This window comes from Pleurodeles waltl, chromosome 12 (assembly GCF_031143425.1).
Source record: "Pleurodeles waltl isolate 20211129_DDA chromosome 12, aPleWal1.hap1.20221129, whole genome shotgun sequence".
In the NCBI taxonomy this organism is placed as follows: domain Eukaryota; kingdom Metazoa; phylum Chordata; class Amphibia; order Caudata; family Salamandridae; genus Pleurodeles; species Pleurodeles waltl.
Window position 1 is genome coordinate 628,463,748 of NC_090451.1, and position 24,015 is coordinate 628,487,762.

A 24,015-nucleotide genomic window follows, 5' to 3' on the forward strand; every position below is an offset into this window, starting at 1 on the left:
GATTTTCTCTGAAGTTTCCTTTAATTTCTAGTCAAGTTTACCTCATACACTTTGGGGCAACCCTATACTGCGTAGGCAATTTACAAATAACTACATTAAAAAAACATAAAATTCCTACTTATGTTGAAATATTGTACAGCAATGCTTTCAAATGTGTTCACCCTGTATTTGAGGACCAATAGAATTGACACAGATGTTAGCAAAATTGTGGACCTGTTCCTAAGTTTTCACTTCATTAGTCGCTCTCACTCCTGTCATGCTGAAAATGTTCAATTTATAGAGCGCCTTACACTAGATACACAATATGTCTTTAAAAAATCAATTACTAGGTTTCAAACCTTACTCCTCTGAACTCTTGGGACTTTGCAATCTCTGTTTTTGATTTAGACAGGAACACTTCTTAAATGACTTGGAGAAAGGTTGGTCACAATTAACTCTAAAGTTAACAGATCTAGTTATTTAATGAGTGGCATAGATTCACAATAGTACCAGAGCCAATGAAAGTGGCATCATACAAACTTTGAACACTAACGACATCACAGGGTTCACTTGTCTCACAGTTAGCTCCCCAAAAGCTATTAATTTGCTGCTGATTTGCTATGGCAAGGGCTAAAACTAATGAAACAAATGAGGAACCATTGAGCCATTACAATAAACAAAACTTGAAAATCTACCTAAGACTACTAATAGCCAACGGTAATAGTAATATCTAAGGACTAAAATCTGGAGCGCCCAAGACATAAGGTGAGTCAAGTAAATTCCCATAAATGGTAAAGAGGACTTGCACCAGTACCGTGGGTATGATTGTCAGGGGGCATCTAAAAAATACACTCATATCCAACATGTCTACAGAAGTTCCTGGGTAACAATCTGCCCCACCAAATCAGAATAGGGTAAGTATTTCATGTGAACATCAGAACAGTTGAACCTGGTAATAATAAATGATCTGATCAGTGTATACCACACTCCTAATTTAAGATTCCAACAGTCACCACAAGTTCCCAAGGCCAAGGAGATAGGAACATTGGAATTCTAAGCAAACAGGCCCTCACACAGTCACAATTCTTTCTGAGAGCTCCTTAATGCTACAGGGAGGGCACTGAAAGCCACAATTTTGGCTATAAAGCAGATCAAATATCTACATTGGAAAGGTCAATGAAGCAAATGATAGAATGATAGAAAACACTGCATTTTTAAAGAAAAATGTAAATAGTAATACAAATGCTGAAAGGTGTCAGAATTCAGCAGAATTCAGGGACCAGAGACCAGGGGTAGTGGAGCAAGGTCGAGTAAAAGGAGGTTGGTTCAGAAACAACAAGTCACTTGGAAGTGCTGACAAGTTTGGAATATCAGTCTGTAGAACCTGGAGCTGGGCAGGAGAAGAGCTCTATAGAGCAAGGAACGCGACAGACCAATCAGAACTGCGGGATTGTGAAGCACACCTGTGGCTATTCTGAGGTAGTATAAGAAGTGGCAGTAGTGAAACAATATGCGTCACACCAGTGGCGTAGCGTGGGTTGTCAGCACCCGGGGCAAGGCAAGTAATTTGCGCCCCCTAACCCGGGGCAAGGCAAGTAATTTGCGCCCCCTAACCTGTGGATTTAGTCTCTTCCAAGATGTTGCGCCCGGTGCGGCCGGCCCCCCCTGCACCCTCCATGCTACGCCACTGCGTCACACCTTGCTTGGTCGTAGAGAACATGATGGTGTTAGTTTGATCACCATATCAGTTCCTACAATTATGTGGCTTTATCCCTCGTCTCTTTGCTTAAGTCCCCTTCCCATCAGTTACTCTATACCGCCACAAATCAAGGTCTTCCAGCAGCTTTGCAGAAATACCGATAGACATGGGTTCTACATGTAGTGTCATCTCATTGTGCCTTACATTCTGGCATCTAGGTGGGTTGCGAAGCCTAGTGTGGTTTTCCCGGTGCATGCTAGGTTTGGTAACTGCATGATCATTAGAGCATTGGACCTGTAACTGGCCACACTGCAGAAAGTGAGGCCTACATAATACAGTGTATGAGCTCTGTGATAGACAACCCATGTCTCCTGTATTTTTCGTGCGTTTCCACTCCCCGACAGGCCACATTCCCATGGGCAGGTTGTGTTGATTTTGGTGTTTACCTATAACTCCCAGTTTCTTGTCTTTTTAATGGTGCACGGCCACCTTACACACCTTGACCCCGATAAATACTGCCACAACAGGAACCTTTGGCACTTGCCCTGGAGGATTATCTCCTGTTACTCACTGTGCACTGATCGGCGACGGGTCTTGGCGTTTTAGCAAACCCAGAACTGAAATTCTACACTCGGGATTGACTACCAGGGCTAAATACTGCTGGTCTGGAGTGTGTGGAGCACAATACTGACCACCAACTTATTTTTTTATTCCAAAAAGGGATTAAACTATAATCTGTTCTTAATTATAAACTGTACTCACAGGCATTAAAACACTTTTTTTATTCTAGGAAATAGTGACTGCTATAATTGTATTGCTGTAATTTAGTACTTAAACCCTCTAATTGAACGTGGATGTTCAGCATCCACTATTTTGCACAAGATGTATCTTTTATGATCTTCCTTTCCTTTTGAAAATTGTATGTTTTATCTAATGGTGCAACAGTTTTAATTAACTATACAAATTAAATAAAATAAACCTGGAACTTGTCTCCTTAGTGAGAACAATTGGAGCATTCTCATAGGAGCGCTTGCAAACAAGTTTTCCAATGTACGCATTGTGGGGAAAGGTGAAGGGAGAACTCACATGCAAGTTCCAGTTCAAAACATCCCATCATTAAAATCAGTGTGTAACAAGATTCCAGTTTTTATTACCATGTTTAGCCTTGGGGCTTTTCCTGCACAGAAAAGGTAGAAGCAATAAAACAAATATGTACATTATATTAAATCAAACAAAAATGCCTGCAAAGATAACAAATAATGAAAACATAAGTTAAGCAATAAATAAAACATGAATGAAGCACATATTACACAATGAAGGAAGCAGATCACCTAGAAGTGATCGAAAGAGGCGTAACTATTTTTCAAGTTAATGGTCATCCTCGCTAACATAACCAGTGTAAATCTCTGAGAAATACTTGCAACAGAACCTTGAATATAGAGCTACCAACTTCCTACAGCATTAACCAGAGAATTACTCAGGAGTTAAAACATATCTGCGTGCTACCAAAGTAATCTACTTGAATTGTAAAAATCCTAATTCATTGAAACCTACAGTCATCCATAAGAAATAGGGCCAGATGTATGACAGTGTGTTTTGCGACTCACAATTTGCTATTCATTTGCGAGTCGCAAAACCAAATGTACAACAGTGTCTACCACCACTGTTTGTGATTCCCAATGGGGTTGCAAAATAGCTACATCATCAATATTCATGAGGTAGGTCGCAATTTGCAACCTCATTGGGAATGGGCTAAATTTGTGACGGAATTACAGTGGGGTAAAACCGCTTCAAACCAGTTACAGCGATGGCAAAAAGCAGTCAAAAAATGAAGACACAAGTAATGATCTTAGTTGTGAAAAGATGAGATAACGTGTTGTGGTCAATTCAAGTGAATGTCAATATCTACCCACCTAAAGAGGTATTGGCATGAAAATAAAATGACTTTTATTTTAAATGAATAGCAATGGGGTTAACCAAAAAAGAGAAATATGATCAGTAGAGGGAAATGGAAAATCATCTTATTTTAAGAAAGCCTCTAAAAAGCTTTTTATTAGGCAAGATTGGTTAGTTTAGCGCTTGACTATGTCTGTAGTCTATTTGCTTAGCGCCCTGAAACCAGTTAGCACACTTGCTTATTAATAAATGAATTGAATGATTGAAATAGAATTCTTAAGCTTCATAAAAATTTAGCAAGGAAATTCTAACCTTCTGGTCAGTTGTCAAACAATTAGCTGCTAAATGACAATGATCAGAAGAAATCCTAATGATAGCATTCCAACTTAAAATAATAACACTTAAAATATATGATGGGTATACTATGATTCCTTGTTTTGGCATGTTAGCAAAACTCACTAGTTTTACAGTTGAACCAATGTCTTTTTAAAAGTAAAATAGACCATGATTCATGTCCAATAATGAAGAAGCAGGAGTAAAGAGTAGCCATAGGGTAAATATATGTCAACCACTTTGAGAGAAAGCCTAAACACAGATGGGTTAGATGGTGCTTGCTATAAAAAGAGACACTTTGTGAAAAGATACAGAAACTAAAATGTGTGGAAAAAAATGTAAACCCATAGTAAAGAAGATCCCATGACGCTTTTCATTTCAGGTTGTCAGTCACAAAACACTGATGTAATGGCCACACATCATTCACCATTCACCCTCAGTAACTCTACCCTGATCCCCAATGCCCTAATGTCCAGGCATCCCTGCCCACACAACACAGTCATCTAGTACGTTGGGCACTAAGACCATTTTAGTAAAACACGGATGTCAAACTCTGGACAATCTGACCCAGACCTCTGCACTAAACCAGTTGAGTACCATTGTTTAATGCCAGAAGAAAGATAAGGAGGTGATGCTGAGAGAGAAATAGAAACACCTATTGCAGACCAGCCTTTCAAAATCCAATAAAGAAAAAAAGCCAAACCAGTCTACTAACGAATGGCAAAGATAGCGAGCCATGGCTAGAATCTTCAAATTCCACCTGTTCATCTAAGAAGCAATACTGGCTGGACTAATCCTGAAGTGGGCACAACCCATACTTCAACGGTACTATCATGGTGCAATTCAGCTGAAAAAACCCTCTTGTGTGCAACAATTTTCTCCTTATCTTTAAGTCCTTCAAAACTGAGATTCAAGAGCCACACTATCAAGTAATGCAGCAGCAACAGTAAATATAGAAAAGTCCGCAAACTATCCAACACACATGGCATGGAGACTAATGTCATCATCAGGTCACATTCTGTATGAGTAAAAAAGACAAATTCCTCTCCAATCCGAGAAAGTGATAAAAACATTACATACAATTTAGCACATGTTAATCAACCATGATAACATGATACAATTTTAAAACTAGACCATTTTAGTGAGTGAATGCTGGGCTATCCAAGAAACCTTAGAAAAAGTAAAAAGAAGATAGGATTCTCACATCAGCCAGGAAGACCTCAGGTGAAACCCATGCTGGACCACTGTGCCGGTTGAGGCGTTGTCCATATAATAAATCATGCCATCAAGCGTCGGTGATGGTCTAGTATTTGTTTTGTAACGCTGAGTATCAGGGTTGGATAGCTAATCAACTCAGGTGGGACTGCTGAAACAGGCACAACCATGTCCATAGCATAGGTAGGCTTCACCGAATCACTGTGTTATTACTCACCTACTAAGCTGGGCTCTTATCCGGACATGGGCCAATCTTTCTTTATATAAAATAGAGGTCACTGTTTCGTTCTGGTATGCTGATAACCTGAAACTGACACAAAGTGAATAAGGGTATAGCTGAGGAATAGAAGTCATTTGGAAACTGGTGCAACTTAAAAGAGAACTGCTGACCGTACACTTGGAATAAAAAGGGATGTTGGAAAGGAAACATCAGTACCCTTCTGCACTATGAAAGGTAAAGGTTGAGGACGCACAAGGAGCAAATGGCAATATGTGAAGATTATTGTCCATTTCAAAAGCAAGGTGTAGGCCTGGTGACTAATGATGCACTGTTAGTGGGAACAACAGAATCAGGGCAAGAGTCCAGGACATACTGGATAATGTGAGCACTCTGGTCAGGAGCAGTATTGCAGTATCTGCAGGCTGTATTGATCTCCTGTGAGAGTCATGTTTCACAAATATCCATGCATAAATACATGCACACAGTGATGATGAAGGGACAAAAGACACTAGTTAGCAGTAGCACCATGGTAAAAGTAGCCAGGCCAGACCTGGAGCGCAGGATGACCTTGTTTGAAGGGAGAAACTGGGCAGCAGAAGGTAGCTGAGCTCTCATGTGAGCACAAAACTCTCTGGTTAGTGGGAGGATTGTTGACATCAGGGTGGCAAAGGCTGGGTTTGCTATTAGGTAAGTGTGAGTTATGATGAAAGGATCCAGGGGTAAGCAGTGCCAGCCACCTGCAGGATAGTCACATAGCAACACGAGAAGTCACCATGCTCCTGATGCGTGTTCTAGATTTAACTGGGTCAAGATGTTTCTTGAAAAATGTCTTTGCCAAGACACTTTCTCTTCTGTTGTTAGGAGAGGATCAGTAAGTATGAACAGGATAAAGTTAACTTTGTGTTTTTTTCACTACTTGTAGCACAAGCTCTGATGTTTCCAGTACTGTACCGTCAAATCATCAGGCATTGGCAAGGACTTTACATTGAGAACACTGTGTCCTCTTGGTCAGGAATGGACCTCTCCTCCATTCATTGTTGAAGATAGTGGTGAAGAAATTCAGTAATAACCAGACCTAGTTGTCAGATCTAAATATGATATAAATCGGACATCCAATCAAATTTACAGTTTGCCTCACCATTACTCTGTCAGAGGGGATCATGCTTCATCCATCAGTAGCATCTCTAAATATATCTTCCTAACTCCAAACTGCTCGGAGTTTGAGAACATGGTACTTTTTTGTCAACAATTTGTCTGGGGTGAAAAACAGGACAACCCTGTTTTGTACTATTGTAATGCTTGTGTAATCCAGAATGGGGCAAACCAATTGTGCCCTACTTATTATGCCATGGCTGTTTTTCATAGTCAAAAATGAAGTGTGGAACCAATATTAAACATATTTTGTTTTGCTTATGTATCATTGTATATGTGTACTGGGGAGTTAACAAATAAAAGTTAGTGCCATATAACATTTTAAAAGAAATGCAACAAATTAAGTTTGTTGTGTTCGCTACTTTCGTGTTAAAAATAGAACTAAGTGCACATACCTCATAGTTAGGCACACTTAATATATTACAATAAAGGTGGTGATATCTGATAAGGTAATTCCGTATTAGCTTCCTAGACAAATCCTTCTGGTCTCCTGAAGAAATATATCTGTAGAAAAAGGCCAAGAATTACAGAATGCCATGAGGAATCTGGATTCCACAGGGATCCTTTGGCGGCTATATTCTGATCATCTAGTCATATCACTCAGCAGAATTAGAGATACCCCTGCATGTGTATTACTGGGTATCGTATAAACATATCGCAATTACTGCAGGTCTAGGAATAAATAATTCCTTAACTTTTTTTGCATTGTAACCTTTGTTAGTTTTATTTTTTCCACTTTTACATAATCTAATTTTCTATAATTAGTTTAAAAAACATTTGTGTGCCAATTCTACAGACTGTAAAATATCTGGCAAAGTTGAAGTGCCCCGTGTATATTTGGGTATTTTGTAAACGGTTTGAAATATTAACATTCTCACAAAAACATTCTGATACTCTGCGTAGCTCTATTATTGATAAGCATTCATGATGCTTCTTATGAAATCATGTTGGCCCATTCTCTGAAGCTGCTTCGAGTTTTATTCTGTACTTTTTTCATAAATAGGTGTCATTGAAATTCTTTCTGATTCTCCTGACATTTTTTCAGGTAGATGAGGCAGTTTTGTATAATGAAGCTCAACGTTGCCTCATTTTCACAGCAAACCAACGAACACATGCCATCCACCTTGTAGGAAAGTGGGGTATTAGGCAGTGAGGCTGGTTAGGCTTCACTGTGTAATACCTTCATGTTATCCCAAATAGGTCCTTTGGATTCACATTAATAAATCTCTTGCTCAGACCTAGTAGGGTGGCACAGAGCAGTCAGACTTTACGAGAGGAGCATGTGTTAAGCATTTCAGTGTAACAACATGGGTCATAAGTAATTGACGCGACTTGAAAGAAATCTGACACCAATTTAACAAAATGAAGCCGATTTTTATATATATTTGGACACCAAAATGAAGACAATTGGATGAGTGTGACCAGAGTTATGGATTTCCGAATGAAAAATAAATCAATGCATTCAAATCTTGCAAAGTGATAACACTACGGTCAATGGCAAAATGAAAATGACAATCGGTAACTTGCAGGTCGAGTTTAGTGGAACCCACAGGGAGAAGAGGTGAGGCAGGTCCCAGGTTCAGGCTCTGACAGTCAATTGAAGTTTACCTGGCTTGTAGGGCCCAGTTGTGATGATGTCCTGGCTGTCCATGGTGCTGAACTCAGGAGGCACAGGTGCTGAGTTTAGACGGTGCTGGTGAGGAAGGGGTTGCAAAGTCTCGACAATTGGGCCACTGAGGTGTCGGGTTGGCTCCCTGGCGGCACAGAGTTAAATAAAGGTATTGATAGCCCAGCCACCAACAAGCCTTGGTCACAGCAAGCTCAGCCTTGGGATACTTCTACGTCCTGGAGAAAACAGTAGGTGCCAGAAACTAGCCGGAGGTCAGGACTACATTTCCCACAATGCATTAGGACATTTACTTTGGGTGATCCCTCACTGTCCCAATGGCCAGTGATTCTTTGGTTTAGGGAGTGCGATTTGCCTGTACTGGACTAGTAATACTAGTCCAAGCATGTTCCGGAGTTGCCTTTGGCTTACCAGGAGGTTCCTTTTTCCTTTGTAGCCGCAGCTGCTGTTATTTGTGCCTTTGCTTTGTGCAGGTCCTGAAGTTGCAGACTCGGGTCTCTTCTTTGTCCTTTTGTTGCAAGTTTGTCAGATCTGAGGTTCTGCTGCCGGGGTGCCCCTTAAACACTAGATTTAGGGGTGTGGGTGCTGGTAATCAATGAGCTACTAGCCCCAGCGGCTAATCCACCCCTAAGATGACCTCATCTGGGCATGTGTGCCACCTTTTCTACCCAGAAACCTCTATTCTGCCACTTTTAAAGATGGCAGAAACCTTCCTCAGCTGTACAGACCAGGTAGCCCACCCCTATGGGTATGGCTAGCCTTCTGGGGGTGTAAGCCTCCTGACTATCTAACTTTCCTACCTGCCCAGGCTGCAAATGTGCCTGGGACAGAAGGCTGGAATTTCCTGCTCTGGGGGAAAGCCTACTTACATATCAGAGGTGGTGGGAACTTTGAAACTCACCACTTTGATATGCCACTTCGCTAGCCATCCTGTCAGGGAGGGAGGTGAAACCTCCCGCCCAGGCAGACCTTTGTTTCTGCCTCCTGAAAGAGTTCACACCTCCTGGCAGGTGGTCAGATTCCCGTCTTGGTGTCAGCAACTGCAGGCTGTCAGCCAGGGCACAGGAAAGGCTGGGACAACCAGGTGGGCAACCTCTAAGGTATCCACCTGGGTGCTTGCCACATTAAATCCAACTCGGGGAACAAGTTGGATTTGATGAGACAAGTTGCTTGATACTAAACATGGAACTTTTAAGTGGGATTATAATGGGGCTGGCAACCTCGGGATCCCCAGGTACCAGCCCATGTTATTGTATGGCCTCCTAATCACTTATAGTAGCCGTTAACAGAAAGAGGCTTCTTTGGGGACATATATGCTTGCACTTATAAGTCCACACCTTTAAGATAATGCACACTTCCTCCTGGGCTAAGGAGGCCTACTTTAGGAGTGACTAGCATATATTAAAAATAGTGCTGTGACCTTGCCTCTCATTGTGAGAGCAAAGTCAAGTTTGAGCAGTTTGCAGTGCTCATGCACTCTTCAATGGCAAAACTGCTGCCATCTGTTTACGTTGGTCATTCAGGGTGACATAATAGTGCTTCAGGCCCTGGTGACCTCTTTAACTCGCATGCCCTGGATACCACTGGTACCACTTGCCTTGGACTTATAAGAGGGTTAAAGTGTTCTTGCTAATTGGCATTACCAATTCATCTGCATCATATTTTAGGGAGAGAGCACTGACACCTAGGCCTGGTTAGCAGGCCCCAGTGCACTTTCAGAGTCATAGTAATCAGCATTGGAGAAGAAAGTGTGGGGTGACCATACAAAAAGGGCACTTTCCTACACACCTTTTTATTTTATTTTGTTTTCGGAGATAGACCTCAAACCAGGAGTTTGTTTCCGAAAAACCAAAGGCTGATGACCCCCACACCCTTTGAGTTTACCCCAAGTAGAAGGGTGGAGTTATTTTTTTTCCCCATCCCTCAGTGCCATGTTTTTCCTACTAGTGAGAAACTGAAAAAAAGACATATTCCATACAGCCTATATAGGGCGGGATATGTAATGTCTTTCCTCCGACGGCTCCTAGTCTATTGGGTTGTTGGAAAAAGTAGCCAGTTAACGCAGCCAGCAGAGATTCAGTCAATGTAATACTTAATGTCAGTCTATCCCTAAATGAGATGTTGGATTTACATCAGAGTACCCTGTCTACTAAACTCTAAATTGGGCCATATGACTTGTTGATGTTTTTCTCCAGTCCTTATCCACGCATGTTCAAGAAAAGGATTGTGCTGCTAATTGTAAAGTTACTCATCACTGGGAAGTCTTAACTTGTAATGATACTAATACCCAAACCCTATTTGAAGCATGCATTTAGGCACTGATTCCAAGTGGATCAACAAAGGGTGAAGTATTTATAAGATCCAGTAAATTCTGATACCCCAGACTGTGGTATTAAGTGGGTGGGGTAAATTAGCCCTATTCCAAGTTTTCTACTGGAAAATGAGGAATTACATGCAAAATTGTTTTTCCCCCGAATTCCACAAGCACCAGAATTTACTGTGTTTTTTTCGACCAGTGAATTTTGTCAGATTTGGCATGTGTCAGTTTCGATAGTATGGTATTTATCACAAATCTTGGAATTCGGGTGGATGTACTACAAGCAGTTTGAAGAGGAATAGGAATTTAGCCTACCATAGTAATTAGATACTAAGTGTTATTTTTTTTTTATATATTATTCCATTATGTTATGTTATGTTATGTTATGACATTAAAGGTCAGAGCAGAGATCTTGGCTTTCAGGTGAATGTACACATACTGGAGATCTGCATAGCTGTCTCGTGATTTTGGTGCACACAATTAAGACATCATTGTCAGAAGTGATGAAGATCTTTCTACCAGAACCCTTCCATCTCATTGGTATTTTTCAAAGTGTTTGAGAAAGAAAAGTACAAGTTAGTTACCAGAAGGAAGGAGGTGAGAGTGCCATTATAAAAGTAATGACAAATAATATGATACCATTAGACATATTGAACCTAGATTGGGCCCATCCAGAAAATGGTAAACAATAGTCACAAGAATGAAGTGGCAGAATGGCACTAGTCCAACAATTAAAATACTTTACAAATGGCAAGTGAAACAGCCAAAATAGTGTAAATTAAAGACAGAAAACACCTGCACTCATTTTTAGGTTGGAGCTCCCTCATAAGCAGCTAATATGGTCATGTAAGTGTGTTTATAGCTGTATCATGCACTTATTGAACACAACATAACATGTGACCTGTACATTGTTTCTAAAGCACTTTGGGTGTAGTACTCATTATTGTTCTACAATATGTGGGTGTAATGAGGCTGCTGGTTATAATAATAAAGAAAGTTGAAGCACAATCTTTAACTATGGTTCCCACATGGAATCAGTAGCGTACAGAGTCCTGGTTGATAGCCTATACCCCCGGAGGAGTAGTAGGTATAAGTAAGTAAGTACATGCATGGAAGCTTGTGTTGCTACATCAAGGGGCACAAATCTGCATCTTTTCCATAAACGAAACACTTCTCACTTAGGCTCCCCCATCTCCTGCTCTCTTCCACTGGGACCTTCAGTTCCACATCAGGGCTAAGAGAAAGCCAAAAGATCAATGAGAGTGGTCGTGTTTTGCGAAATATATATGGATTTAATAGGGCCTACTAATTTCACAAATCACCAATGTCCTATACATTGAGCATTGTATGTCTGTCTTTAGAATGACTGCAGGACAGAATGTGTACCAGAAGAGGGATTACCAAAGGGAAGGAGAACCTAGGCCAAGAACCAGTTATGACATACATGTTGGGTGATGGTCTCCTTGAGTCTTTTCGGAGCATTCAGGAGTTCAGGAGACAGTACAGGCAGCCACGGCAGGGATTTTAGACCCTGCCCCAATAAATACAAATCCTGCCTATTTCCAAGTCCTTGCCCCTCGATGAGAAGAGAAAAAAGTCTAGGCAGGGCTCCAACACAACAGAATGCCCAGAGAAGACCGAGAAACCACTTTACGCTAAGGCAAAAAGTAAGACCAATAAGCCATCTCCAAAGGATGCCTTTGAGAAATTGAGAGAGGTCTTCCTGAATTAGGCACATGACTCATGCACCAATGATCACACTTGTCCCTCTATAAAATGTTGATCCTAGCAGAGCACCTGGCCTTGCTCCAGAAGAAGAGGATGATAGTTCTACAGTAAAAGATCGATAGCTTTCCGATGCCGTGAGACTTTCCAGATGGGTGGCGATAATCAACTCTTCCGGTCCGCTCTGTAATGTAAGAGAAATGGAGATTTAGAGACTGACAAGGAAGAAGATTCTCTTGAAGACTAGGCTATTTCTCAGGAACACGTTATAGAGGTCAAGCTGAATCCAGATGATTCATTCCATCTTTGATCCTTGAACTGGGATCTATCCCGAAAGTGAACCCTATGCACAGTCACATAGCCTGAGGGATGGCAATGAATAATTCCAAGTAGGGCAGGTATGCCAAGAAAAGGGTTACAATGGCAAGTGTACCATGCCACACAGACTACAACTCATTGATGAGACACAATAAGGATTAACCTAGTCTGAGGATATTTGTCTTCTATTTATTTCTTACAGTGATGTGGCCTAGCAGTTAACATTGGATATAGTGTTCTATGTATGTGGTCACGACTCAATTGCTTATGGTTGGTCCAAGTATCTAGCTGCACAATGGGCAAAGAAATATTTATCGGAATACAGCCCAGAGAAATTACCATCAGCTTAGATTGATTCAAACATTGCATAAATCACATTTTGTTACCAAAAAGAGTAATCCTAAAAGGGATGGTTATTTATAGATAGACATGATTCGCTTGGCACTCAGTGCTGTATGACTCAAGCTACATATCACAGATGAGCACCTGCAAGGTGAAAAGATGTCCGGGTAGCTTGTGTGTCAGTATGTGTGTGGGTGATGAGGCAAAGTTAAGGCGGAAAATCTGTCTCAAGTTCATTGAGTTATCTTGCAAAGTTGATGTGGCTAGCAATATGCACTGAACTGACCCTTTCGAAGGCGAGACCTCAATTGGTTTGCATATGGTTTGTCCCTATCTGTAGTGGTACAGTGAGGAAAAAATAGATGGACTGAAATGCGACCCAAAGTAGCTAACAATGGTTGCAATTAATCCAAGCCATAGCTTTTTTTCTTCTTACTGACTAACCTGTGGTTTAATGTACTTAATTGTGCCATAGTACTCAAACTGTGGTGCACTAATGAGGCCTAAAACAACTGCAAAATGGGGTCGTTTGCGTTCAGTTCCAGTTCGGGACAGATTAATTACCACTGACTAGTAACAACTAAAGCATTTAATTAATGGTTTTTTTGTTTCATCTATCATATCTTTTATTCTTCTGAGTAACATGAATAAAAATGGGTATGCCAGGGTCCCATCGCTTGCTGTGCCTTAGAACTTCAACTGTGCCTCACGGATGTGGCGCAACAATGTCAACGTGTTTGTTTCCTCATGAAAAGAGGATGCTCCCTAGCATTTTGGTGTGGTTCTGTTCCATGTGGTTGGCCCATGTCTTTACTGTCTGGGTGAGCTATGACTGGAATGTCGCCCAGAGTAATTGCCAGTGCCTGAGATGTATGCAAGAATCTCATCCATTATGCTTTGATCTTCTTAGTGAATAATTACAAATGAGTAGGTGTGGCCACAATTGGGAGCCATGCTCTGTGACATAGGACTCAAACAGCGCCTCCCAATATGACACAATAACACCGAAACAAACCTAAGGTTACCAGGAATATTAGTAATGACTGAGAAAAATATAAGCATTCTGCAACAAACATATGTGCTTGGGAGGAAAGGACATGTCTTTCTGAAAAACATGTAAATTCAGGAACTAACATTTTTTAAAGAAATATATGTGTATTAATTTGCTGCTGATGATTACAATCAGGAATTACCACTTTGAATGTGCTGTGAAATTACAGCAGCACATTGAGAACTAGTGGGCTGATTTAGCGTTTAGTAGGCAGAGATTACTCAAAAGGAATAACTGTTGCCCCCCACACATACACACACAATGGGAGTTTTCTCCCATGGTGTGTGTGTCATTATTTTATTTTGTTACTGCCCCTCACCACCAGGTATTACATGGAGGAAATGGACTGCGAAGAAAATCCCAGAACACTGTCCTCTCTAAATAGGGCGGACGGTGTGATGTGTTAACCTCTGATGGCTCGTACTCCATTGGGCCTTCGAAGGGGTGTATCAGCAACACAGCTGGAGTAGGTTCTGTCATCGACATCCGTAAAGCGCCGCCAGCCTCTAATTCGGGCGGACCTGGAGTTTGGTGGTGAGGGTACACCATCCTCTGCCAAACTAGCTCAGCAGCTAAGTTCATGTTTAGGAAGGAGGCTGTGACGTCCCTTCCCTTGGTGCTGGGGCCCCTAGTTTAGTCTGGATCGGGGAGCCCAGTTCAGCAGCAGCTGTCGAATGACACTGATAATTTCAGGTGTCTCTCCAAATTACAGGAGCCTATTTAACATGTCCCTTCATTGTCTCGAAACTAGGATAGCCTTTATTCAAATGTTCAATAATGTAAGCCTATTAACTCTGAGATTTTCTGTGCTTTGATCAAAAAATTCGGAACTTATATCCCAAACCATTAAGCCAAGAAAAATATAGAAAGCCTTAAGGAGGGTTTCTGATGTTTTTCCTTTTCTCTCACTGCATTCAGTGTGCTAAAGCAGAGGGATCTATTGTGCTGCAATACTTTCCATTAAGGTGCTATATGAATAATTATTAAGTAATTCAGTCTATAAAGAAATAATGATAATATCACTATCATCACTGTTAGTAATAAAAATGAACTTGCTCGTATTTGTCTGAAAATAACCGCTTCCATCATACTGTGCTGAGTCCTCTCGTGCATCTTCTCTCTAATAGAGATAAGGGGGGGTGTTTTTAACTCAGCATTTCAAAGAACGAACGCTTTACCTCACTCGCTGAAGCAGTAGATGTCATTAACATTTTCGAAAATAAACCTCAAGATTTTGCTGCTCTAATGTTTTTCTTAAATGCTGCTGTTCTCCATTTCTTCTCAGCTTCTAGCTGTTGGATATTGCTTCCAACGTGCTCGATGACCTGTGCAGTTGTCCACCGTGGAAGTAAATGTTATGTTTGTAAATACTCACATATATATCTATGCATCACCCAAATACATATTCTTACTCATTCTTCTATTTTGCATCACGCCCAAGATGTTGATTTGTATCCACTTAAAAGGACGTTACAATCTTTTGCGTAGCAAGGATGCAAGCAAGGGAAATGGGCCCCAACTCTGTGGGTTAGGTAGGGAAATGAAGGAACAATCAGGGTTCCGTGGGCCCCTTCGGTCACCGGGCCCCGGTGCCACTGCACATTCTGCACCATTAGTAGTTACGCCTCCAGTTACAAGTATATATAATTTATGAATAGACTGGTCAGAAGGAAGCGCTGGAGGATGAGAAGGTGATAAAGTGTTCATAGACTTTTGTGGTGAAGCGGTCACTACAGCAAGCCCCCTATGGACTGAGGTGGAGGTGTGTGTATTATGCAAGAGACGAGGTAAAAAAAGTGGGTACCGAATTCTTTGATTATCGCTCGATACAACTCTCACCACAAGTTTTAATGATGGTTGTTGACAGAATATGAAACTAAAACAAATGTACAACAGTGGCTCTATCCATAGCAGCAATGATAATACAAATATTTGGATGATAAAAAAAAGTACCTAAACTTCAAGTAAACACCAGCTTGAGCCAATCAGTATTGCGACCTGGAAGAGGTAAATCACACGTTTTTATTATGTTTACGTTTTTCAACGTCTCTGCAGCTTTAAGCCCAGAGCTGCTCGCTCTACTTGCACCATAATCCAAGGAGCTGACAGGCCGAGGCGGAGTGATCCACAGTAACACGCCTCACACAAGCCTGGAAGCAGAAGTGTCGTCCTCCGCTGTGATTGGCCTGCTGTCTCGCTTGTCAAAGCGCGAGGAGGCGAAGCTGCCGACGGTACGCCCTTCTTCTTTGATCCGCCGCTCCGGTTGGTTAACGTACCCGTCCATCGCGCAACGGGGTAGGCTGTGCTGGCTGGTTACGTTGTACCTTTTCCAGAGGCTGCAATAGTTACCTCTGGAGCTTGGAGGAGGAAGGGATGTCAGCGCGGGGGGGAGTCCGGCTGTGACGCGGGGGGCAGCGAGGGGGCAAGAAGGGGAACAGCACCACCGACGAGGGGCCTCGAGGGGCCTGGATCGGGGGGCCCGGCTCAGCAGCAGCTGGTGAGTGACACTGGGCCCTGGGGAGGAGGATGACTGATGGGGGAGGGTGCGCGTTTGTTTGTATTTTCAGGCTCACTGTTTTTGCATCCCTGAAGAGTGTTTATCAATACGAGGCCTGTTACCCCCAAACATTAAGGGTCTTAAGTGGCAGAAGAAGCTTTGCAACAAAAACATCAGAGCCCCCGCCCCCTTCTCTCTATTTACCAACCAGGAGAAAATAATATTTTTTTTAGGGGAGTGGACAGGATGACAGCAGAGCTCGTGATGCAACAGCGCGAGTAGGGGCTTCTGAAACTGTAGTCGGAAGTGTGTTTAGTTGTATTTGTGCCATTACATTACGAAAAGGAGATATACTATTACTTCACCCACTGAAAAGAAAATACTGTGCATAATTTGACACTGACAGCTAGGAGGCGGGGTGACCTGAACGTTTGAAATAAAACGGTACCTTGTTTTATTTAATTGACATTACATGTAAAAGTGACGATGCAGGCTGCCATTTTCTTTATAAAAGCAAAGTCCTAATTTTGAGAGGAAAAAGCCTGACAGCACCTTTCTGGTTTTTAGTACCGGCGTCCTACGGCCAGTGCCAACTGTTTTGAAGAATGTGTGTCTCTCATAACAGCGTGTGTGAATTGGTGACAACCACCCTTCCGCCAGTGTCACCAAGAAATTAAGTGTACATGAAGTGGGTGGGATAGTGTGACAGCGGAAATGGGCGTGTAAAATTGGAAGGGGTGGGGTACCAATAGAAACGTTGTTTGGATAATGTGTGCAGCAAACAAATATAGTCAGCTCTTAGAAACAAGTACAGAATTTATGGGTGTTTAAACAATCGATTTGAAATTATTATCGCTGTCACCCAACATTCTCCATACGGAGGTAACCACCAACACTTTGCTTTGTAGTCTGAGAAGTGGACTTGCTGTCTATTTGATAGGGTAGCTTGTGCAATTTGCATAGTTGTTTCGAACGATTAGCTGTAGTGCATGGATGACAGGGGAAGGTTTCACTTAATATGCTCCTCCCAGTGGAAAAAGGGTAATTAACGTGGGTGAGTCCAGAGGGGGTATGTGAGAGCAAGAACAGTTTCTCTCCACAATTAGGATTTAGGATGTGCCTCTTGGTGTCACCAGCACGAAGGAAATAACACCAGGCATACCCGCCCTTTTAAAGAAAGGCTGACTTTGTTGTTGGCTTTTGCTAGTCTGTAAACGTTTTTTTTTTGGGTGGCCATGCCATGTGCGACATCTTAAATCAGTCTAGTCGGCTAACAGGATGTTGCAGTCTGAGATATTTTTGCGGATCCGTTCATAGTTGTGAATGTTAAGTACAAGTTTAAGAATGCAACATTATTTAGGAAAAAACACTACCATACAAAGGTAGCAAAAACGACACAGTGATACTTGGCAAGCAATTTTACATTCCATGTGAGCAATGTAATTTTAACTTGTGTGACTTGGTTAGGGCCTGCTGGGTAATAATTTCTATTTTTCATTTAACACCACATCGACTACCTGATAAAATGTTTGCTGGATACTTATAGGGATCAGGGTTAAGTCTGCGTTTGAAAATGGTTGAGGGAGGTTCATAAAAATAAAAGTCAATAAGAAAGCGGGTGTAGTAGGTGTTGGTTGTACAGGAAGTTATCAATGCTGAATTTAGGGCTTAATGGTCTCACTGCACATCTAATCCCATACTCCAGCCCCGGACCCTCTAAGCATGCACACCACTGGCATTGATGCTGCCAGGGTGGTTTGTTTACATCCACTGTTTAGCTACAGGCCGCCTCAGTCGCTCAGAAAACAGAATCGGCTGTTAGTCATGGACTCGCATCGCATGTGGTGTCCAGAAACCACGTTGTCATTTCAGGCATTAATGTCCGTAGCTCTGTGTTGCTGACTGTCTGCGTCGAATTGAGGTCAGTGCTTAAAATCGCATGACGTTTTTGGGGCAGGTTTTGGTGTCCTTTTCTGTGAGCTATATAACCCTCAGAGAATCGTAGAGTTTGCTCAAGAAACCATGGACGAAATGCTACTCTTCATTTCGGTGTCGCAGATTTTTCTTGTAATCTTCAATTTATCTTCATACAGGCAGCGTGTGTTGTATTCCATAATAGATAAACATTTGGACTACCTCTAACACGAGTCTCGCTGTAGCACCCAGATTTGACAGTCAAAGCTCCCGCTGCGTCTCTTCGTAATGAAAAAAACAAAACATTGTGCTTTGAAATGTTTACATACTTAATGGTGTGAGGAAATTGGCTACACTGCATGTCTTACAAAAAGCTTTAGTATGCATGAATGTGTATTTTCTCTAATTGTTTGTATAATCTGTACCTACCTATATCAAACAATCCTTCACATACTTATATAAGTAGGCCATGGCCATGAAAATACATGTGATCAATAACGCGTTAAACGGGACAGTCGTACTAATAAGCCCACTTTTATTACTACAGCGCAGAGGTCGAGTTGCACGCTGTTACCGCTATAGGGCGGTTGGACATGAAATAAAACATTAACTGCGTTCCCCCCCCTCCCCCCCCCAAACGCACAGACTACATATGTTATACTAACATTTCATGGAGAGCAGCTCCCCTAATGCTCCTAATCCCCTTCTGTGTAATTTTACCACATTTAACACCAGACATTCTGGTTTCTGTTAAATGTCTTTTTTTCCGGAAAACAAAATGGCACAAATCTTGCATACAGATGCAATGTGTAATATGCTGTTTATTATCATAGTTGGATTTACTGGAGGGAGGGGCTGGTGGGGTATTTTATCATGACCCAATGGGGGCTTTGCTTCTTGCCCCTCGTGGCCACTCGCCGCATTCAAATAATAGTGCATTATTTTCTACACATCCGTATGTATGCTGTACCCGTACACTTATATTTATATGTTATTTTTGTCATGTTGAAGTGTGCATTTGATTACTTATGATACAGTTATACAGTAGATGTATGTTCGTGCTTCCTATGCCATTGCTTTGTTATGTTCTGTGCTGTTAAATATTGTATGCAGGTACATCCAGCAACGCAGTGATGCACCTTTCGGTTAAGAGGCTGACCTATGAAGTTGGTTAGTTTTTGCACAAGGTTAAAAGAAAAAAAAATTATTTCTGTAGACTAATTTCCCGGCCCTTCATAAAGTGAGCATATGTATTGTAAATGTGTGAAACCCAGCTGTGCTTTTCCGATGACAAGTTTCCCTCCCCATCACACCATGCTTTCTATAATCCTGTATCAACTGCTTGCACGTCGTGTTCGAGATTTACCTGCGACAAAACGGTTCTCTGCATATTATTGCACTCCTCCTTGAGTGAAATCCATCGTGTATCACGCACCTGGAATATGATGCATGTACTTGCGCTTTCACGGCAAATTCCAATTACGTGTAATATTTGTAGAGAAATGACAACTGTTCCTAACCTGTACATTATATTTACATCTGGACAGTATAGTGCGAATAGTAATAGCATTTTGAAATGTATCTATAACTACACACACTAAAGATTAGTGTCGTGGGCCGAACCGTTGGTGTGTCTACGGTCGGTTCAGCTCACCGACTGCCGCTTTCTCCTGCACGCTGGTTTCCCGCGTGACAGTGGCAGTGTTTCAATGCCCTCCGCGGCCATTGGTACATGCTCGAAGGTGGTAAACAGAGGCACACCGGCTGTCGAGTCATATCACGTGGACTGTGTGAAATACGAAACGCTGCGTAGCTCCGTCAGTGCCACGTCATGCCTCCGTCAGGGCTACGTCATGACTCCAGAGGGTGACGCCGCGCACTCCCAACTTCAGTGAAATTGCTAGAAGCTTGGACTGCGGTTCCCACCACCAGGATATTTCTGTACATATTACGGTTGCATTGCTGGGTTTTCTGTGTGTAACCTCTCCCATACGAATATGTCCCCAAAGTCCTAGCAGTCGCAGCGCAGCCTTGAGAACGGGCCCTGAGTGGCATGTGTGTATTTGTCGTACACGTGCACTGTGTTGCCTTTTCCTGTATCTGTGGCGTGTAGATAAACCGCAGTGGAAATTCCCCATGACCTTTGAGCGTCAAGGTCTCGGTCGTGCCTGTCTCTTTAATGTGGCTCTAGCTGTCTGTGGCCGGATCTGTCACCAGTTGCCAGTGCTGGCTTCACAGATGCCACCCATGCCCTTCACTTCAGGGTCTGTTTCCAGCTGCCTGGATTCTCATCCACTTTCCCAACCAAGATTTTTTTCAAATTCCGAAGGAAGCAAGTTGAACCATCAATTCTGGCGTGCACGTTTTTATTTTTGTGTAGTTTGCAGTTGTTTTTTTCATTGGCAAAACTGCATATTCTTAAAAAGTTTCGACAGAGGCAGCTAGAACACTACAAGTGACAACGTGACGCTTTTTCAGTTGTTAATGAAATATTTTTAATGCTCAATATTTGATTAAGGAAGTGAAAAACATACCGTTGTGGCTGAGTTCTCTTTATTATGGGGGATATCTCATTTGTGTCTGCATATGGCTTGATCATAGTAATTTATACTGCAGGAAACTACTTTTCTTATGATGCATAATGGCAAACTGCCATTTGCAATCTGGCACGATTTATGTTACTGCTTTTTTTTTTAGTCTCCTTTCACATTTGTGGTCTTAGAAATTAAACTATTCTACTTTCTTAAGACTAATTTAATATTTCCAATAATATACATCCCTGTTTGCCTTATAGAGAATTTGATATGGTGGTATGAAATCTTCCCAAGACAATCCCTATCAATTGTCTTTGCCTGATTAGGCCAGAATCAAACAGAAATGTGATCAGAAGAATGAATGAATTAGTATCAGCTAGTAATAATATCCCCAGGCTGCATTCCGCTTCATTATTTTTCACCCATTTTGCCACTCTTAAGAGTCTTGGTCCTGCTCCAATAGCAACCACCCTGTCCAAATTGTCAGATTAGGTACCTTCTATTTGGGAACACATTCAAATCCAGATCAGTGTCGTACCCACTAGGGCCTCTTCGGTGAGATAAAGTTTCAGTCGCCGTGGAATTGCATGTGATCCACGTCTGGGCATAGTGGTCTCACTTAGTGTCATCTGGAGAAAACATTAAGATGATGGAAAGAATACTTGAATCAGTCTCATCCTGTGGTGATCGCTTGGGACTGTGTTCAAGTCCGTTGCCCACAAACAATGCTAAACTGAAACAGGGCTCCTTCTTTTTTCTTTGAAACAGGACCTGCTGTGGCAGTTTGGGCTGGACTATTCCTCCTGTAGAAGGTCTAAGGCTGATTTGCTATGATATGGCTGGTTCCCATCGGAGGTGGCATGGTGGACAAACAAAATATTTAAATCTGCGGTAATTATCCATGGCTGAGAGTATTTTATGCAATCACTCACCACTTTTTTGTTTTACTTAGTAAATAGGCCAGTGTGGCATGTTGATGGCCATCTTTCCAAAAGCAGATGTTGGACAGGAGTCTTTCTTCCTTATTTTTAAGGAACTGGAAAGAAATGTGATGTCAGATTAAGATGAATTAGATAGGATTAAATTATATTGAGCAGTTGCAAAGTGCACATTTTAAAAACATTTGTTTCTTTTAATTTATTCATTTGACATATTTTTATCTAAGAGATTCTGTTCGTATCCTTCTTGAGAATGAAGAGGAGATTCAGCAGTCGATTGGTTGAAATTTCAGATAGGTTTCTGAAAGTATGCTCAGATTGTGAGCTGTTTACTCGCTCATGTTGGTTTTTCAGGGGTGGAGGAAGATTGTAAGAGATTATGTAGGGAAAGATTTATTTGTATGCCTCGATTTTATATATGGAATTTAAAAAAAGTTGGGAGAAATATCACATCTGTGTAGTGTAATAATTCACTTATACCTCACCAGCCAGAGCCGTTGGGCTCTTTGGTGTCACTGACTTTGCATTCGTGCTTGTTCCCTTCTGCTGTAAAATAACCAAGGAATATTTCATTTGAGTTAATGATTTGACTCCTTAATCTCTGCTTAGAGACATCTGCATGATTTTTTTTTTTACCTGTTCTTCTAAGACATTTTAATTTGTTCATGTAAAGTATGTTCATACTATTCTCCTGCCTTCACCACAGCCTTTTCACCAATAGGGGTAGAGAGGAAGCACCTCCTCTGAAGGCTGAACGTGGGAGCTTTTTCAGTATGGAAACTCTAATTTCTAAAATCTGTTTGTGACCAAACGCCTTTTGTCTTTTTTGGTACATTAAAATGGAAGATATATTTTTATGTGTATTCCTTATCTTCTACTTGTTTTGTTCATCAAACAGTACTGTGACGTTCAAAGGTATTACACGGTCTCCAATCCCAGTTACTCGTCCTTCACTTCCCCATTGAGCGCTGTACTGTATTCCGTACCTGGGAGCCTTTAACCTAGAATTGAATGCACTGTAATGGTCTTAAAAGCTTTGCACAAGCACTAGTCTGCTATACTCGCAACCTTGGTTGTTTTGAGGCTTGATTTCTACTGCCTTATAATCTTACAGGGCATGTGCCTGCTCCCGCTAAGTGGGTTTGGCGTAACTCTGGGTGGGTTCACGTGAGGATCACTCGGTCTTTGAGAATGTACAATACAGAAGATTAGTTTTGCATTACTATAAAAGACTCCTCCTGCTCAGGCCGCGCAGAGCCTGTGATTGAATTCTTCGTAAAGTATATCTTAGTCTAGTTTATGTGCCAAGAGTCTTCATGCTTGTGGATCTATCTCTAGCATACTTTATATCTGAGAAGACAAAATTACAGAAGATCATGATTGCTGTTGGGTGTTTCAACCCATGTATCCGGAGTCCTGTTGCAGAATTCCTTCTAAACTATTCGAAGTAACTTTCCCAAGCAGGTCCAAGAGCAGATACAATACAGTGGACGGAGATACGCTAGTGGAGGAGAATGCTTTGGGAATATGTTTTTCAGGTGCACCCACTGAGCTCTTCCACATTCTTCAGCTTCAGGTCCCATCCTACTGCTCTCCAGCCAGTTTATGAGATGTTAATACTGAACTACCTGTCTGTCAGGCTGACCTTGGGACCTGCTCGTCCTGTCCTGCTCTTATACGCGCAGTGATACAGTAGAAGTTCTCATCAGGTGACCGAGATGAATCAAATTGTATTTTGAGCTAGCCTACAGTAGCACAAGGTGAAGATGTATAGTTTGCACTTTGACGGGACTACAGCCCTGTACATATAGGAACCAACTACATAACTTGCTGACATGAGTTAGCAGCCATTGAAGTTAGAGGCCTTATTAGTTTCCAAAACAGTGAAAGAAAATATGCCAAGAGAACTAACAATATAAGCAAAACTGCTGCTATAATTCTTGCTATATGTTTTTCCCTTCTGTCATTTGCAGACCCTTTTTGTTCTTCGACGATACTTTTGTTGGAATTCTTCCTTCTTTGAATTTCTTTGATTTTCCTATATTAGGTCTGGTTAGATGCAGCACTAGCTGTAGTAGAAGTAAATTAAAAAGACAGGCGCCCAAAGGAAAGGCAGGAAGTGCTGTCGTGCAACATTTCACATATGAGGAAGTTCTCATATGTAGTTCTCATATGTAGCACAACTGCCTGTCTGCATGGCTGTCTGTGAGCAGAAAATCACGAAGTCATGGAAGGGGTGCAGTCTGCGAGTCTCCGTG

General features: G+C 41.7%; 1 protein-coding gene across 5 annotated transcripts in view; it reads left to right on the forward strand.

Moving 5' to 3' along the window:
- The first annotated feature begins 16,214 nt into the window (after positions 1-16,214).
- The window catches only part of MEF2D (myocyte enhancer factor 2D), a 383,277-nt gene continuing 375,476 nt past the window's right edge, over positions 16,215-24,015 (forward strand). For 3 of the 5 annotated variants that reach the window (XM_069218035.1, XM_069218039.1, XM_069218044.1), the window contains exon 1: positions 16,218-16,371. The gene's annotated coding sequence lies outside the window, so the exon portion shown is untranslated. Of the gene's footprint in view, positions 16,372-24,015 lie in introns of all 5 variants that reach the window. The other 2 variants (XM_069218042.1, XM_069218038.1) reach the window with 2 other exon arrangements.